The 17283-nt window shown below is 38.3% G+C and overlaps 1 pseudogene; it reads left to right on the top strand.

The window, feature by feature from the left end:
• The first annotated feature begins 820 nt into the window (after nt 1-820).
• On the top strand, nt 821-6389 carry LOC136152749 (UDP-glucuronosyltransferase 2B18-like; annotated as a pseudogene).
• Nucleotides 6390-17283: the final 10894 nt, after the last annotated feature.

Below are 17283 nucleotides of genomic sequence, written 5' to 3' on the forward strand. Positions count from 1 at the left end.
AGTAACATCTCTGCCCTTTATTTAATATGCTGTCTAGTTGGTCATAACTTTCCTTCCAAGGAGTAAGCATCTTTTTAATTTCATGGCTTCAATGACCATCTGCAGTGATTTTATAGAGACCAAAAGAATGAAGTCTGCCACTGTTTCCACTGTTTCTCCATCTTTTTGCCATGAAGTGATGGGACTGGGTGCCATAATCTTGGTTTTCTGAATGTTGAGCGTTAAGCCAACTTTTTCACTCTCCTCTTTCACTTCCATCAAGAGGCTCTTGAGTTCTTCTTGACTTTCTGCCATAAGGGTGGTGTCATCTGCATATCTGAGGTTACTGATAATTCTCCCTGCAATCTTGATTCCAGCTTGTGCTTCCTCCAGCCCAGCGTTTCTCATGATGTACTCTGCATGTAAGTTAAATAAGCAGAGTGACAATATACAGCCTTGACATACTCCTTTTCCTATTTGGAACCAGTCTGTTGTTCCATGTCCAGTTCTAACTGTTGCTTCCTGACCTGCATACAGGTTTCTCAAGAGGCAGGTCAGGTGGTTTGGTATTTCTATCTCTTTCAGAATTTTCCACAGTTTATTGTGATCCACACAGTCAAAGGCTTTGGTGTAGTCAATAAAGCAGAAATAGATGCTTTCCTGGAACTCTCTTGCTTTTTTGATGATCCAGTAAGCATAGGAGCACAATAATGTTAATTGTGATAAAAGCCTGAAACGTGCCATGCAATTTGTACTTGCCAGGCAATCCTGGCTCCTTTTATTTCCTCTAAATTTTGATGTGCCATTCAGTGTGCTTTTCAGCAAGCTACCTAGAGAAAGGATGATCAGGGCTCCCCAAATTGCCTCCAGACATCCGACCAGCCCCAGTGACTTAGAGAAAGAGAAACATTGGCATCCCTGGTTGACCAGGCCCTGCCAGATCAGAGATCAAAGGTCAAGTGTGAAGGTGGGTCCTGCCCTTAGAATGGACGCTGTCCATTGTAGAGTCTGACCCTTAAGTAGATTCTGTTTCTCCTCCAAGCTGAGGAAGGAAAAGAGACTATTAGAAGGTGTCAAGTATGAAGAAGACTGGCATGGAAAAGATTCAGTTGCCTCTTCCTCCATAAAATATAGTAGTAACTTATTTTCTACTATGTAAAATACCCTTGGGTGTTATTTTCTATGTAAAATATTGTTTTGGAAATTTGTGAACTACTTTTTAGTTTGCTATCTGATATTATAGTCTTCTTCTAAGCACCTACACTAATTTTTTGCTGAGAACTTAAAGTTATTTTACATTCACATGATGAGCAGAAGTTAAACGCTAGTAAATTAAAATACAGTTAGAGGAGTTGATTGGGAATCAAAGTTGGTTATCTTATTTTGGTACTGGGCAAACAAACCACATTAATCAATGCTGTCAATGCTTTGTGCTTCATTGTTAAAATGTTCAGGGTTGGTTCAGTAAACTTTAGCAACATAATTTTGGAACTTTTTCAACAGCCTTATTGATATTTGTAACACGGTTTTCTTTTCTAAATTCAAACAATTTTGAAATTTGTAATAGTGCTAATACTCTGGATTCATCTAAGATACTACCAGTTGCCATTTTTGTTGGAAGCTGGGCTTAACAATTTGTAATCTAAAAGAACTTATACTTCCTAGGCAGCATAAATTGTTTATTGATAAATTAAAGACTTCCCTATAGCTCAGATGGTAAAGAATCTGCCTGCAATGCAGAAGACCTGGATTTGATCCCTGGGTCAGGAAGATCCCCTTGGAGAAGGAAATGGCAACCCACTCCAGTATTCTTGCTGGGAGAATCCCATGGACAGAGGAGCCTGGCGGGCTACAGTCCATGGAGTCACAAAGAATTGGACACAATTACATCAATTTGTAATTGATAAATTACAAATAAGAAAAAATATTTCTCATTGCATGCATGATTGCATGCACTTTCCTTTCTGTAAATAAAAAGATAAAAACTCTAATGAAATAACAAGCTATATTAAGTGGATGTAAGTTAGCTCCCTTCCATAACAGTCAAAAAGAAATAAACCAGTAACTATTAAATTTGAGAGTTAGTATACGAAATAAATTGCAAGCTATTAGTAATCTGTGACTGTTTTTGCACTAGAATGAAGACCACCTAATGACTTCTCAAATATTTATACTTGTCATTGAAAATCTCATTTGTCTATGCCATTATGTGTGAAAGGTCATGGCTGCATACAAACAGTGATAAGTACATAAAATATGGGCATTCCATGTCACATTTCATGATAAAATTTGGTTTTTCCTCCCTCTGCTTGCAGTTCCATTACAATTATGCTTCCTGTTGCCTTGACTCCCTTCTTATCTGAATAAATGGCTTCACTATTTCTTTAAGAGAGTATATTTCTGACAAGCCCTTCCCTGGTTTTTTTGTTCATGTGCTTCCTTTTATCCAAACTTTCTTTCAATTTGTTCACCTGCCAATCTTGGGTTCACTTGTGGAATTAAAGTGACAAAGCACTTTTTTCAGGAAGTCTCCACTTACCTCTTCAGCAGACTTAATGGATTCTTGCTCCAACTTCTGTTATCTAAAAGACACTGCTTCTTTCAGTGCCTTATAATACCCATTTTTCATTTTATTTCTAAGACTTAAAGTTAATAATTCTACTGAAATTCACCCAATCCTAGGCCAGCCAAAAACCAAAGCTTTCATAACTCGTGGTGGAACCAACAGCATTTACAAGACGATCTACCATGGGATCCCTATGATGGGCCTTCCTTTGTTTGCTGATCAACATGATAACATCACTCATATGAAGGCCAAGGGAGCAGCCACCAGATTGGACTTGGAAACAATATTAAGAACAGATTTTGTCAATGCTTTGAAGCAAGTCATTAATAATCCTTTGTAAGTATAGTTTTTTCTAGATACCCTTCCTAGAGAAGTTCTCATATGAAGACCAATGAGTCTTCATATAAACACAATGAGGAGTAAGATTGCTCAACACTTTGAAAAGTCATCAGTAACGATTTTGAGTGTCACATTGAGTTATTTCTCTGTGGTTTTTAGGGAAAATGTTTGTCTCAGGTTTAGGGATAGTGGAGCAATTTTGGAAGAGCTACTCACTAGAATGAGAAGAATCACTGAAATGGTAACAGAAGGATTAAGAAGAAGCATCCAGAACAGAGTAAGAGTAGGTACTGTGAGTGTTACAGGATTATTCATCTGACAGTTAACACTGTCTTTCAGTGGGTAAACTCCACAAATGTTCTGGAACTCCTCCAAGATGGTTTATTTTCAGGAAACCAGTGTGACATAATCCAGCTCAAATTCCAATTACACTGCATACTTTCCAAATTTTCTACGCTATATTTTGACCCCATCACTGATAAACAGTAAACAACCAGAACCTTCTAATTTACCCAATTTCAACTATGTAGATACCACTTACAAATATAGATGTATTCTTAGTTCTTTTGGTTGTTATCTTATTTAGAAGAATGTAAAATCATAACATAATTAATTTAGAAGATATCTGTTGGGACATTCCTGTAGAAAAGCCAAATTTTCTAAAACCAGGAATATTTGATTTCCAAATTATTTCAGGATATGCATTAATTTGAATGATATTATTATTATTAATATCATAACTATGATGTATATATTTCCCCCCATGTGCTTCATGATAACTTTGGAAAGAAAATATTTTGAGATTATATTGGTAATAATAGCACAGTGACAGTGGACAACTTTGTTTTAAAAGTAGTATTATTTTTATTTTAGCACAAATACAGTAAATGAGTACCATATGAATCACATTTTTTTCTTTTTTAAGAGCTATAGGTTTCATTTGGTGGTTTTTATGTAAAAGTTCATTTCTCTAGTATCTTTATACATTTCTTATTTAGTACTGTAAAGCTGTTGTCCAAAAATGAAAATAATTTATTACCTGATATATACTGAATGTTTATGAAACTCTACAAGGTGTATTAAATTTTTTGCACATACCAAGTAACTTTTTCATCCATAGTCTTTCCCTAGAGTATAACAAAAATGTTTCTGGATTACCAACCTTTTCTCAAAAACCCAGGGCTCCCTGTGTGTGTTTGTACAGAACAGGGAGATAAGTTACCTCAATAATTATTGCTACAGTGCCATGCTGTAGCACTTTGTGATCCAGAGCTCCTGAGCCATATTTCTTTATTCCTCCTTCTTTCTTGACTGTTAGTTCATCATCATTTCAACTGTAGAAACACATGTAACTAACTGTAAAGCCTGAAAGTGAAATGTTGAGCCTTCTCCAGATTCTAAAATAACTAACAAGGACAACAACAATACTAGCAAACATTTACAGAGAGTCTACTTTATGCTAGGACTGCCTCTAAGAATCAGTACATTATTCCTCAAAATAATCAGATAAGGTACTATTTCCATTCATTCCATTTAACAATAAAAAACTGTGAACTAGGAAGAATGAAAAACAGGCAGTAAATAAGTGTCAGAGTCAGGATTCAAACCAAGGCAATTCACTTCCACACTTTTAACTGCAACTTCACTAATAAAAGGTCAACATTTATGGGCTACTCCTGCTCATCCCTGCCTGGATGTGTCTCTGAACCTCATCATAGATATACCAGCTATCTCTCGGTTGTGACAGCATTTTAAAAACTTATCTATTAAAAATTTTTTACTGGATGATTCAAGCTTTGAACACTCAAATCATGTATCTCTTCTCTTCTTTCTCTTTCTTTGCCTTAGGGACTTAACTCATTCAACTCTTTAGGCTTTGATGTTTCTCATCTTTTCTCTTTTTCATAGCTTGAAATTCTATTATTCATTTAACAAATTCTAGTCCATAAGCTAATTGTCCCTAAGGAAAATAATATATTTTCCTTCCTCTATGTGGCATTAATTTATACCATCTACATGAAAATTTCACACATGTATCTTTTCTGGCTCATTGTATAAATTAATGTCTCTTTGGTTTTCCTTTAGGTATACAGGGAATGTGATGAGGTTATCAACCATCCTACGTGATCAGCCTATGAAGCCCCTGGACCAAGGAGTCTTCTGGATTGAGTTTGTCATGTGCCACAAAGGAGTCAAGCACCTCTGGCCAGCTGCCTACCTCACCTGCTTCTAGTACCACTCTCTGGACGTGACTGAGTTCTTGCTGGCCTGTGTGACAACTGTTATTTTCCTTATCATAAAAGATTGATTGTTTTGCTATCAAAAGTTTGTTAAGACAGGAAAGAAGAAAAAGAGGAAGTAGACTTTGAGACCTCAGGCTAGCAGACATGATAGATAGTATTATTCCATTAAATTCAACCACTATGGATCAAGTTGTGACAAGATTTTCCTCCATATTTGACAAGAACTGTGCCTTCCTGTTTTACCCAAAATTTTAATCTTGATTGAACATATTGTTAGTTAATCCACTCAATTCTAAGAATGAAAATAATCATGTGTATTTCTTGATAAACACTTAAATATTCCTCTTGAAATGATCAGTTCTGTTCATCAAACCAAAGAAAAATGGTACCTAAAAATATAAGGTGGATTATAGTCAAGTTAAAACTCTAATTTCATAAATCTTTCAGTAATTAATTCTACTTTTTAAAATGCTGATTTATGTATAATTTTACAACAAAAAAAAGAAAATTGCAGGTGAATATCTTTGATGAGTATTGATGCAAAAATCCTTTTAAAATACTAGCTAACAAAAAAATTAGTAAACTGAACTCAATTATACATAAAAAGAATCACATAACAAGATCAATTTGGATTTATTCTACGATTACAAAGATGGTTCAACATAGGCAAGTCAATCAATGTGATACACTACAGTAACAAAAGATAAAAATCACACGAAAATCACCAATTTGATAAAAATTCAGTTCTATTTCTATAATTCTATTCTATCTATTCATGACAAAAACTCTCATCAGTGGGTACAGAGGAAACATATTTCAACATAGGGGCTTCCCCAGTGGCTCAGGGATAAAGAATCAGCCTGCAATTCAGGAGACACAGGACATGCGGGTTGGAACCCTGGGTCGGGAAGATCCACTAGAAGAAGGAATGGCAACCTACTTCAGTACGCATGCCAAGAAAATCCCATGGGCAGAGGAGCCTGTAAGGCTACAGTCCGTGGGTTAGCAAAATGAGTCAGACACAACTGAGCATATTTCAACATAATTAAGGCCATTTATGACAAACCCACAGCAAACATCTTAATAAATAAATAATAAATCAAAACACAATAAGATAACCCTCTTACACTGTTGGTGGGAATGCAAACTAGTACAGCCACTATGGAAAACAGTGTGGAGATTTCTTAAAAAACTGGAAATAGAACTGCCATATGACCCAGCAATCCCACTTCTGGGCATACACACCAAGGAAACCAGATCTGAAAGAGACACGTGCACCCCAATGTTCATCGCAGCACTAAAAACCAGGACATGGAAGCAACCTAGATGTCCATCAGCAGATGAATGGATAAGGAAGCTGTGGTACATATACACCATGGAATATTACTCAGCCGTTAAAAAGAATTCATTTGAATCAGTTCTAATGAGATGGATGAAACTGGAGCCCATTATACAGAGTGAAGTAAGCCAGAAAGATAAAGAACATTACAGCATACTAACACATATATATGGAATTTAGAAAGATGGTAACGATAACCCTATATGCAAAACAGAAAAAGAGACAGAAGTACAGAACAGACTTTTGAACTCTGTGGGAGAAGGTGAGGTTGGGATGTTTCGAAAGAACAGCATGTATATTATCTATGGTGAAACAGATCACCAGCCCAGGTGGGATGCATGAGACAAGTGCTCGGGCCTGGTGCACTAGGAAGACCCAGAGGAGTCGGGTGGAGAGGGAGGTGGGAGGGGGGATCGGGATGGGGAATACGTGTGACTCTATGGTTGATTCATGTCAATGTATGACAAAACCCACTGCAATGTTGTGAAGTAATTAGCCTCCAACTAAAAAAAAAAAAAAAAGTAATAGAAATCCAATATTGCTATTAATATTTCTGCTCTATATGTTAGGAAATACGCTCTTACTTGGGAATACTAAAACTTTCTGTGAAAAAAAATCATAATAAATTTTCAGTATACAGCAAAAAAAAAAAAATAAGATATGTCTGTATCACAAAGCTGAATTTGGAGTTGAAACAATAAATTAAAAACTGGTATAACAGACAGCAATAGAACTTCAAATTTTTCATCCATTAACATCCCAAAGGTTTTTGCATCCTTGGGCACAGCATTGTAATAAAATTCAGGTGAATAGAGTGTATGTGTGAGTGCTCAGTCATGTATGACTCTGTGATCCAATGGACTACAGTCCACCAGGCTCCTCTGACCACAGGATTTCCTAAGCAAGAATACTGGAGTGGGTTGCCATTTCCCTCTCCAGGGGATCTTCCTGATCCAGGGAATGAACGTGTACCTTCTGCACTGGCAGGCAGATTCTTTACCATTGTGCCACCTGGGAAGCCAAAGAAAAGGCACAGCTTGAGTTTAAAATGAAGTTCATAGAAGTGGTAGTAGATAGAGCTCCTGACATCGGTGAGTAAGAGTAGACCCCCTTGGGTCTGCAGCACCCCTGGTGGTCACTTTAATGTCCAAATGTATGGTAGAATAGATTAGATTTTCTACTTCAGTAATAGCTAGCTCAGTCTAGCTACAGGAAATCCATTATGTTGGACCTGGAGGTGAGCCGAAAATGCCATCCCAAACTATGCCACTTTAGCATGCTACTTTGAATTAAATACTTAGGAAAGTGAATTTACTTAGGAGAAAGTTGGTGTAAGGATACTCTGACATTCTTCTATCCCCACTGAGAGCAGGGAATAAATTGCCCTGTGAGGCTACCCTCTATTCCAGAATAGAAGGCATCCTTATCAACAGAGATAAGGAATCTAGGGCTGAGAAGACTATTTAAAGAAAACTTGTTACTTTTTCATGAATTTGCTATGCCAAGGGCAAACCCTTTTATCTTGCCAATTCTTCATCAAGGTATTATTTCTTTGTCTAAAAGGTATAAAATCTGCCTGTTTGGTCATTTCTTAGAGTCTCATATTTTTACGGGCTCTCGTATATACAAAATTAAATTTGTTTTTCCCGTTTATTTGTCTTATGTAAATTTAATTATTAGATCAGGCAATGAACCAGAAAGAGAAGGAAAGTCTTCCTCCCCTAAAAGCCCACATAAACTTTCATCTCTGAACCCATCAGCAATCTGTTCACACATCCATCAAACCAGCACTAGAGTGGCCAGGTAATTGGTGTCTCCTCTATGATGGATATTAAATCAAACAATCCAAAATATATGGAAATACAGTATTTTATTAACTGGCAAATCTCTATTAATATGATTGCCCATTCTTTGGTCTGGTGGTTTTGGTTTGTTGTTGGTTTTTATCCATTCAAGACTCTTTTTTGTATGTACTGAACTCCTTTTCTATTATGGTGCTTTTCTACTGATTCTTCCTTGGCTTAGAGAAGGTATGAAAGGTCAATTTGTCATTTGTAAAATCAAAAAATCTACAATCCCAGAGTCATGGATGACCATGACTGAAAGTGACTGGCAAAGAAACAAGATTCACAAAAGACAGATTAACTAGTGAAAATTAACCAGAAATTCAAGGTCAGAGAAGTTGAGCTTTGGAGCTGGGTTGATCAGGCATAATGAGGACATTCAGGTTACATGACCCAGGAAAGAATGAAATAAAAAGGGAGGCAAACACACCGAATCAGATCACAAATAATGCAATGTAGCACAGGATGGGTAAATATGGCCAGGAAAACAATTAGAAACATGAGAACTTTAAAAGCACCACAGATAATCAGGAGAGCTCTGATGTAATGTATTAGCAAATAAACACACATCCTAATCAGTTCACTGAAAACTCCTAGAGCCTTCAGGTCTAGAGGCTCTATTTCTTAAGGTTCAGTCAGAAAAACAGAAAATCCACTAATTCTATCTACAACTTCTCATATCCATTCTTCTGTTCATCCACTAAATTCCATTTTAGTTCATATAATCAATGAATATACTTCTGATTTCTAGAATTTCTAAATGGTTCTTTTTATAGTCAACTTCCCACCCCAACTCATTCTTAACTACACTTTCATCTCTGAACAGTCTAAACATGCTTTCCTAAAAAAAAATTTGACAGTTGATTTACAACATTATGTTAATTTCTGGTGTACAGCAAAGTGAGATATATATATATATATTCTTTTCCATTATAATTTATTACAAAATACTGAATACAGCTCCCTGTGCTATATACAGTGGGACCTTGTTGTTATCTATTCTATATATAGCAGTTTGCAGTTTGTATCTGCTAATCCCCAAATCCTAATTTATCCTTTCCCTCACTTCTACTTTGGTAATCATAGATTTGTTTTCTATGTGAGTATGTTTTTGTAAATAAACTTGTATTATTTTTTAGATTCCACATACAAACAATAACACATGATATTTATCAGACTTACTTCACCTAGTACAATAATCTCTAGGTCCATCCATACTGTTGCAAATGGCATTATTTCATTCTTTTTATGGTTGAGTGGGGCTTTCCAGGTGGCTCAGTGGTACAAGGATCTGGCTGCCAATTAAGAAGACTTGGATTCAACCCCTGGGTTGGGAAGATCCCTTGGAGTAGGAAATGGCAACCCACTCCAATATTCTTGCCTGGAAATTTCCATAGACTAAGGAACTTGGCAGGCTACAGTCGATGGGGTCACAAAGAGTAGGATATGACTGAGCATGCATACACTTATGGTTGAGTAATATTCCACTATGTTTATGTGTGTTTGTGTGCGCACACCACATCTTCTTGATCCATTCATCCGCCAGTGGACATTTAGGTTGCTTCCTTGTCTTTGCTAAACAGTGCTGCTATGAACATTAGAGTGATTGTATCTTTTCAAATTAAAGCATTTTCAGGTAAGACATTTCCTTTTAATTATTTTTATTTTATTGAAGTCAACAGATGTTTCATATAAATACTTTAGAATTCATTGAGATTTCATTTGTGACCCTGCCCAAGGTCAATCTTATAAAATGTTCCGTGTGTGTATGCTCCTGAAAAGAATGTATATATGGAGCTACAGAATTCAAAAGATGAAACTTGCTTTTGTTCCCAATACAATCAATTTCATACTAATTTTTGTTTCCTCAGTTTCAAAGAGTACATTAAAATCTCACAATTTTTATGTGTTATTTCTTAGTTACTTCTATCCATACAAATGCTGGTCTTTATCACATTTCATACTTTTCATTTTTCATTCTACTTGTTTGATATGCATAGTATTACATCAATTTTTATTTAGTATTAGAATGGATCCACTGAATAATATATACATAGAATTCTAAGTAATTGAAAAAGCAAAAGAGTTCCAGAAAAACATCTATCTCTGCTTTATAGATTATGCCAAAGCCTTTGACTGTGTGGATCACAATAAACTGTGGAAAATTCTGAAAGAGATGGGAATACCAGACCACCTGACCTGCCTCTTGAGAAATCTGCATTCACATCAAAAAGCAAGTTAGAACTGGACATGGAACAACAGACTGGTTCCAAATAGGAAAAGGGAGTACGAAAGAATGTATATTGTCACCCTTCTTATTTCGCTTGTATGCAGAGTACATCATGAGAAATGCTAGGCTGAAGGAAGCACAAGCTAGAATCAAGACTGCCGGGAGAAATAACAATAACCTCAGATATGCAGATGACACCACTCTTATGGCAGAAAGTGAAGAAGAACCAAAGAGCCTCTTGATGAAACAGGAGAGGAGTGAAAAAGTGAAGAGGAAAAAGGAAAAAGTGAAAGTGAAAGAGGAGAGCGAAAAAGCTGGCTTAAAGCTCAACATTCAGAAAACAGATCATGGCATCTGTTTCTATCACTTCATGGGAAATAGATGGGGAAACAGTGGAAATAGAAGCTGACTTTATTTTTCTGGGCTCCAAAATCACTGCAGATAGTGATTGCAGCCATGAAATGAAAAGACGCTTACTCCTTGCAAGGAAACTTATGATCAACCTAGACGGCATATTGAAAAGCAGACACATTGTCAACAAAGGTCCATTTCTCAAGGCTATGGTTTTTCCAGTGGTCATGTATGGATGGGAGAGTCAGACTATAAAGAAGGCCGAGTGCTGAAGAATTGATGCTTTTGAACTGTGGTGTTGGAGAAGACGTTTGAGAGTCCCCTGGACTGCAAGGAGATCCAACCAGTCCATCCTAAAGGAGATCAGTCCTGGGTGTTCATTGGAAGGAATGATGTTGAACTGAAACTCCAATATCTTGGCCACCTGATACAAAGAGCTGACTCAATTGAAAAGACCCTGATGTTGGGAAAGATTGAAGGCAGGAAGAGAAGGGGACGACAGAAGATGAGATGGTTGGATGGCATTACCGACTCAATGGGCATGAGTTTGGGTGGACTCAGGGAGTTGGTGATGGACAGGGAGGCCGGGTATGCTGCAGTTCATGAGGTTGCAAAGAGTCGGACACAACTAAGCAACTGAACTGACTGAATTCATTTTAAATTTTAAAAATTATAATTGTACAGTACAGAAACCTGCAAGCATCATCTTAACCAAGTGATCAAAGATAGTATCACCATTAATGAGACATAGAAATATCCTGTGTCTCCTGAAAATGATATCCTGAGAAGAGCACATCACTGCAGTACTATTGCCAAAAACACATAATTTGAATTGAATCATAAGTAAACATCAAGTGAGGGTCATCCTATAAAATAACTAGCCAATAATTTATCAAAACTGTCAAAATTAAGAAAAACTGAAAGAAAAAAAAAAGAGACCAACCAAGGATTATCTAAGATTAAAAGATTAATTATCTAAGATTTAAAAAAAAATTAATTATCTAAGATTAAAAGAGACTAAAAAAATCACGATGGTCTGATCACTCAACTAGAGCCAGACATCCTGGAATGTGAAGTCAAGTGGGTCTTAGGGAGCATCACTACAAACAAAGCTAGTGGATGTGATGGAATTCCAGTTGAACTATTTCAAATCCTGAAAGATGATGCTATAAAAGTGCTGCACTCAATATGCCAGCAAATTTGGAAAACTCAGCAGGGGACACAGGACTGGAAAAGGTGTTTTCATTCCAATCCCAAGGAAAGGCAATGCCAGAGCATGCTCAAACTATCCAATTGCACTCACCTCACACCCTAGTAAAGGAGCGCTCAAAATTCTCCAAGCCAGGCTTCAGCAATACGGGAACCGTGAACTAGATGTTCAAGCTGGTTTTCGAAAAGGCAGAGGAACCAGAGATCAAATTGCCAGCATCTGCTGGATCACTGAAAAAGCCAGAGAGTTCTAGAAAAACATCTATTTCTCCTTTTTGACTGTGCCAAAGCCTTTGACTGTGTGAATCACAATAAATTATGGAAAATTCTGAAAGAGATGGGAATACCAGACCACCTGACCTGCCTCTTGAGAAACCTATATGCAGGTTAGGAAGCAAGTTAGAACTGGACATGGAACAGACTGGTTCCAAATAGGAAAAGGAAGACGTAAGGCTGTATATTGTCATCCTGCTTATTTAACGTGTATGCAGAGTACATCATGAGAAACGCTAGGCTGGAGGAAGCACAAGATGGAATCAAGATTGCTGGGAGAAATATCAATAACCTCAGATATGCAGATGACACCACCCTTATGGCAGAAAGTGAAGAAGAACCAAAGAGCCTCTTGATGAAAGAGGAGAGTTAAAAAGTTGGCTTAAAGCTTAACACTCAGAAAACTGAGATCATGGCATCCGATCCCACCACGTCATGGCAAATAGATGAGGAAACAGTGGAAACAGTGGCTGACTTTATTTTCTGGGCTCCAAAATCACTGCAGATGGTGATTGCAGCCATGAAATTAAAAGACGCTTACTCCTTGGAAGGAAAGTTATGACCAACCTAGCTGCTACTGCTGCAGCTGTCGCTTCAGTCTGGTCCGACTCTGTGCGACACCGTAGACGGCAGCCCACCAGGCTCCGCCATCCCTGGGATTCTCCAGACAAGAACAGTGGAGTGGGTTGCCATTTCCTACTCCAATGCATGACAGTGAAAAGTGAAAGTGAAGTCGCTCAGTCGTGTCTGACTCTTCGTGACCCCATGGACTGCAGCCTACCAGGCTCCCCTGTTCATGGTATTTTCCAGGCAAGAGTACTGGAGTGGGTTGCCATGCCTTCCCCATGACCAACCTAGACAGCATATTGAAAAGCAGACATATTACTTTGTCACGTCTGTCTAATCAAGGCTATTGCTTTTCCAGTAGTCATGTATGGATGTGAGAGTTGGACTATAAAGAAAGCTGAGCGCTGAAGAATTGATGCTTATGAACTGTGGTGTTGGAGAAGACTCTTGAGAGTCCCTTGGACTGCAAGGACATCCAATCAGTCCATCCTAAAGGAGATCAGTGCTGGGTGTTCATTGGAAGGACTGATATTGAAGCTGAAACTCTAATACTTTGGACACCTGATGCAAAGAGCGGATTCATTTGAAAAGAACCTGATGCTGGGAAAGATTGAGGGCAGCAGATGGGGAAGACAAAGGAGATGGTTGGATGGCATCATCGACTCAATGGACATTGGTTTGGGTGGACTCAGAGTTGGTGATGGACACGGAGGCCTGGCGTGCTGTGGTTCATGGGGTCGCAGAGAGTCAGACAGGACTGAGGGACTGATCTGATGAAGATATGACAACTAAATGCTAAGATTAAAAGACTTATTATCTAAGATTAAAAGAGACTTAAGATATTACAACTAAATGCAATCTATGAATCTGGATTGGATCCTGGTGCAGAAAAAGTTAGTGAGAGAATAGAAAAATATGAAGCTAGACTGTTATACTGTGGTTTCTACATTCTATCTACCCTCATTTTTCAACCCCCCAACTCCCAGAATTAGAGTTTTTTTGTAAAGAAATTGAAAAATTATCCAGGGAGAAATAAAGTACCTAAAATCACTGTAACACATCAAAGTAAATCCTTTCTCATTCTGACATGTATGGGTCCCTTGAGTAATGTCTAGTAATACACACTTAGCATGAAAATCAAAACCAGATAGTTAAGAAATCCTTTACAGGTACAAAGAAATCCCAGTGATGTGTTTGATCTATTGTTCATGCTTAAATACAGAAAGACAAGCAAAGATCAGAAAACACTTATGGATAGCTTATAAATGGCAGATTAAGGCCAGCACATACAATACACACACACACACATACAGAATAAACATAATGAACAAATTAGAAATAAAAAGTTTAACCTTATTTAGTAACCTCAGAAGTAGTCAAAAATATTTCATTCATAATTACTACAAAATGAAATGAGGAAAAAGGGAGGGCGCTTGTATATTTCACACCTCTTATGTCCTATCTCCTACCTTTTTAACCCATTTTGCTCACTAGCTTTTGCTGTGCCAAGGAGCTTCTGCAGTTGTAATTTGATAGCAGATCTCTCTTTCTACACAAGAGCTTCTTTAACACCACTGCATGAAACTGCTGAAGGAACTCATCTCACACATGCATAATCTAGCAGAATGTTGAATAGGAGCCCTCTCCCATCATTCAGGTGGTCATTTGTGAGTATATTCTACATGGCTTCTTACTGGGTCCCAGTGGACTTAGGTTCCACTTGCTCATTAGCTTCGTAATACATGTACTAACTTTTCTCGCTTTCTGTTTCATCCTTTCCAGTTCCCTACTCCTGTACCCTAGGATTTCTCGAAATAAACTACTGCTTTCTGACCCTTATCTCTGCCTCTGTTTTCTGAGATAGGCTGTACCAGAACTGGTTCTAAAAAGCAGACCTGCACGATAAGATGTGGGAACTGTCTAACTCATTGATAACTAGCAATAACAATCTCACTCCTGATGATATGTGCAACACTGAGAGCTCCTAGCATTTGGTAACATTACAATTTATAAGAATCATACAATCAGTGAGGGGTGTGGAGAAGATAAAGTATTGATTTATGGACGGTATGCTGTGAAAGTGTTAGTCACTCAGTCATGTCCAACTCTTTGCAACCCATGGACTATAGCCTGCCAGGCTTGCTTGTCCACGGAATTCTTCAGGCAAGAATACTGGAGTGGGTAGACATTCCCTTTTCCAGGGGATCTTCCCAACCCAGGAATGGAACCCGGGTCTCCTGCGCTGCAGGCAGATTCTTTACCATCTGAGCCACCAGATAATGCCTATGTGGAAATTACTATTGGTAATAATACAATTTACAGAATGACATTGGTTTTTTCCTTAAACAAAGTTTTGGAAGTCTTGTAAATGACAAACTCAATTTAAGTAGACATCAAATCAAAATACACTGTGCAAGTCAGAAGTTCTCCTTGGCAGTGTTTAGGCTCTTTCTTCTGCAGCAGCAGCAAACAAGGCTTAGAATATAATTGCAAAGAAAGCAGTCTACAGAGAAGACTCAACTGACAACCTCAACAGTTTTCCTACCAAAGTCAGGGTCTAGATAGAAAAATGAGGAACTCCTGAGACCTGGGTTGGGGGAGTGAGCCTGAAAATGCTCAATACCCAGGTTCTAGGTTCTGCTTCTGGGGGTACGATAGTGAAGACAGTTCCATCAGGGGTCACAGTAAAGTTAGCACTGAACATGAAGCTATGAATGTCACATTTTGGACTCCTCATAACCACTGATACGCTGTGCAAAGAAAACAGTAACTGTTAATGGGGACAACGGAGCCGGCTATCAGTCAGGAGACAGGATCTTAGTTACATGACAGGGAAAGAAGGGATTAATCCGAGACTCAGGATGCAGTGCGCTATGCTGTGTGCTCAAGTCTATAAGTCATGTCCAACTCCAACCTCATGGACTGTAGCCCGCCCAGGTCCTCTGTCCAAGGGATTCTCCAGACAATACTGGAACAGGCTGCCGTACCTTTCTCCAGGGTATCTTCCCGACTCAGGGATCGAACCTAAGTCTCTTCTCCTGCATTGCCAGGTGAGTTCTTAACCATTAGCACCACCTGGGAAGCCCCAGGATGCAGAGGGGTGCCTAAAATTTAGGGGGGTGGAACTCAGTGCTAGTGATAACCACGAACTGACAAGGGTAAGGTAGTTTGAGGGTCAAGGTTCATGTCATCCCATCAGACTAGCAATTTAGAACAGCCAAAGTGCTGGCAAAGGGAGAGAAATAAAAGAATCTGTAGTAAAGGAAGATGATGAAGAGACAAGCAAAGCTTTTTCTAAAGCAAAAGATAGTGGTCACAGTTCCTCAGTGGAGGGATTGAGATAAAAAACACGGCTAATATGAAAAGAAGCAAAAATTTTTATGATGGTTGGGTAACTAAATTAAATATATGTACACACTTCCTGATGCTTGGAAAAACTGAAGGCGGGAGAAGGGGACAACAGAGGAAGAGATGGTTGGATGGCATAACCGACTCAATGGACATGAGTTTGAGTAAACTGCGAGAGTTGGGATGATGGACAGGGAGGCCTGACGTGCTGCACACCATGGGGTCGCAAAGAGTCAGACACAACTGAACAACTGAACTGGTATTAACTTGTAAAATGTACTGATGAATATAAACAAAATGTTAGTTAAATGCATTACCAGTTGGTTTACTCAAAGGCAATGCTGATTCAGAACTAGGTTTCTTAATACATAAGTGTTCTTTCTTCTCAACCCCACTGCAGACATTTAAAATAAATCTTTTTTGAAAGACTTTGAAAGGCAGAAAGAAGGGGATGACAGAGGACGAGATGAATTGATTGCATCGCTGACTCAATGGACATGAATTTTTAAGCAAGCTCCAGGAGATGGTGAAAGACAGGGAGGCCTGGTGTGCTACAGCCCATGGGGTCACAAAAACCAGACACAACTAAGCGACTGAACAATATATATCTATTAGGCTGGTACAAATTTTAACTGTGGTTTTGGACTGTGAATTTTAAATCATTATAACTAGACTCAAACGCATCTTTATTAACCAAAGTAGGAACCACTGCAATCAACACATTTTTGCCAACGAGAAACAAGTTTGCTTACTCCTGTAGCACAAAAATCCATGCTTCAGGATTCAATGAACTCTTGAAAAGCATTTTCTACCTCCTGCTGGTTGTAGAAGCATTTACCCTGCAAACAGTTGTCAAAATGCTTTAAGAAGTGGTAGTTGGCAAGAGGTCAGGCAAATACAGTGATGTTCTTTCAACTTCTGAAGCATTGGTTGAGCAGTCAGGCATTGTGGTGGAGAAGAACTGGGCCTTTTTGGTGCACCTCATCAATCTGCTG

Source organism: Muntiacus reevesi, chromosome 22 (assembly GCF_963930625.1).
Source record: "Muntiacus reevesi chromosome 22, mMunRee1.1, whole genome shotgun sequence".
Lineage (NCBI taxonomy): Eukaryota > Metazoa > Chordata > Mammalia > Artiodactyla > Cervidae > Muntiacus > Muntiacus reevesi.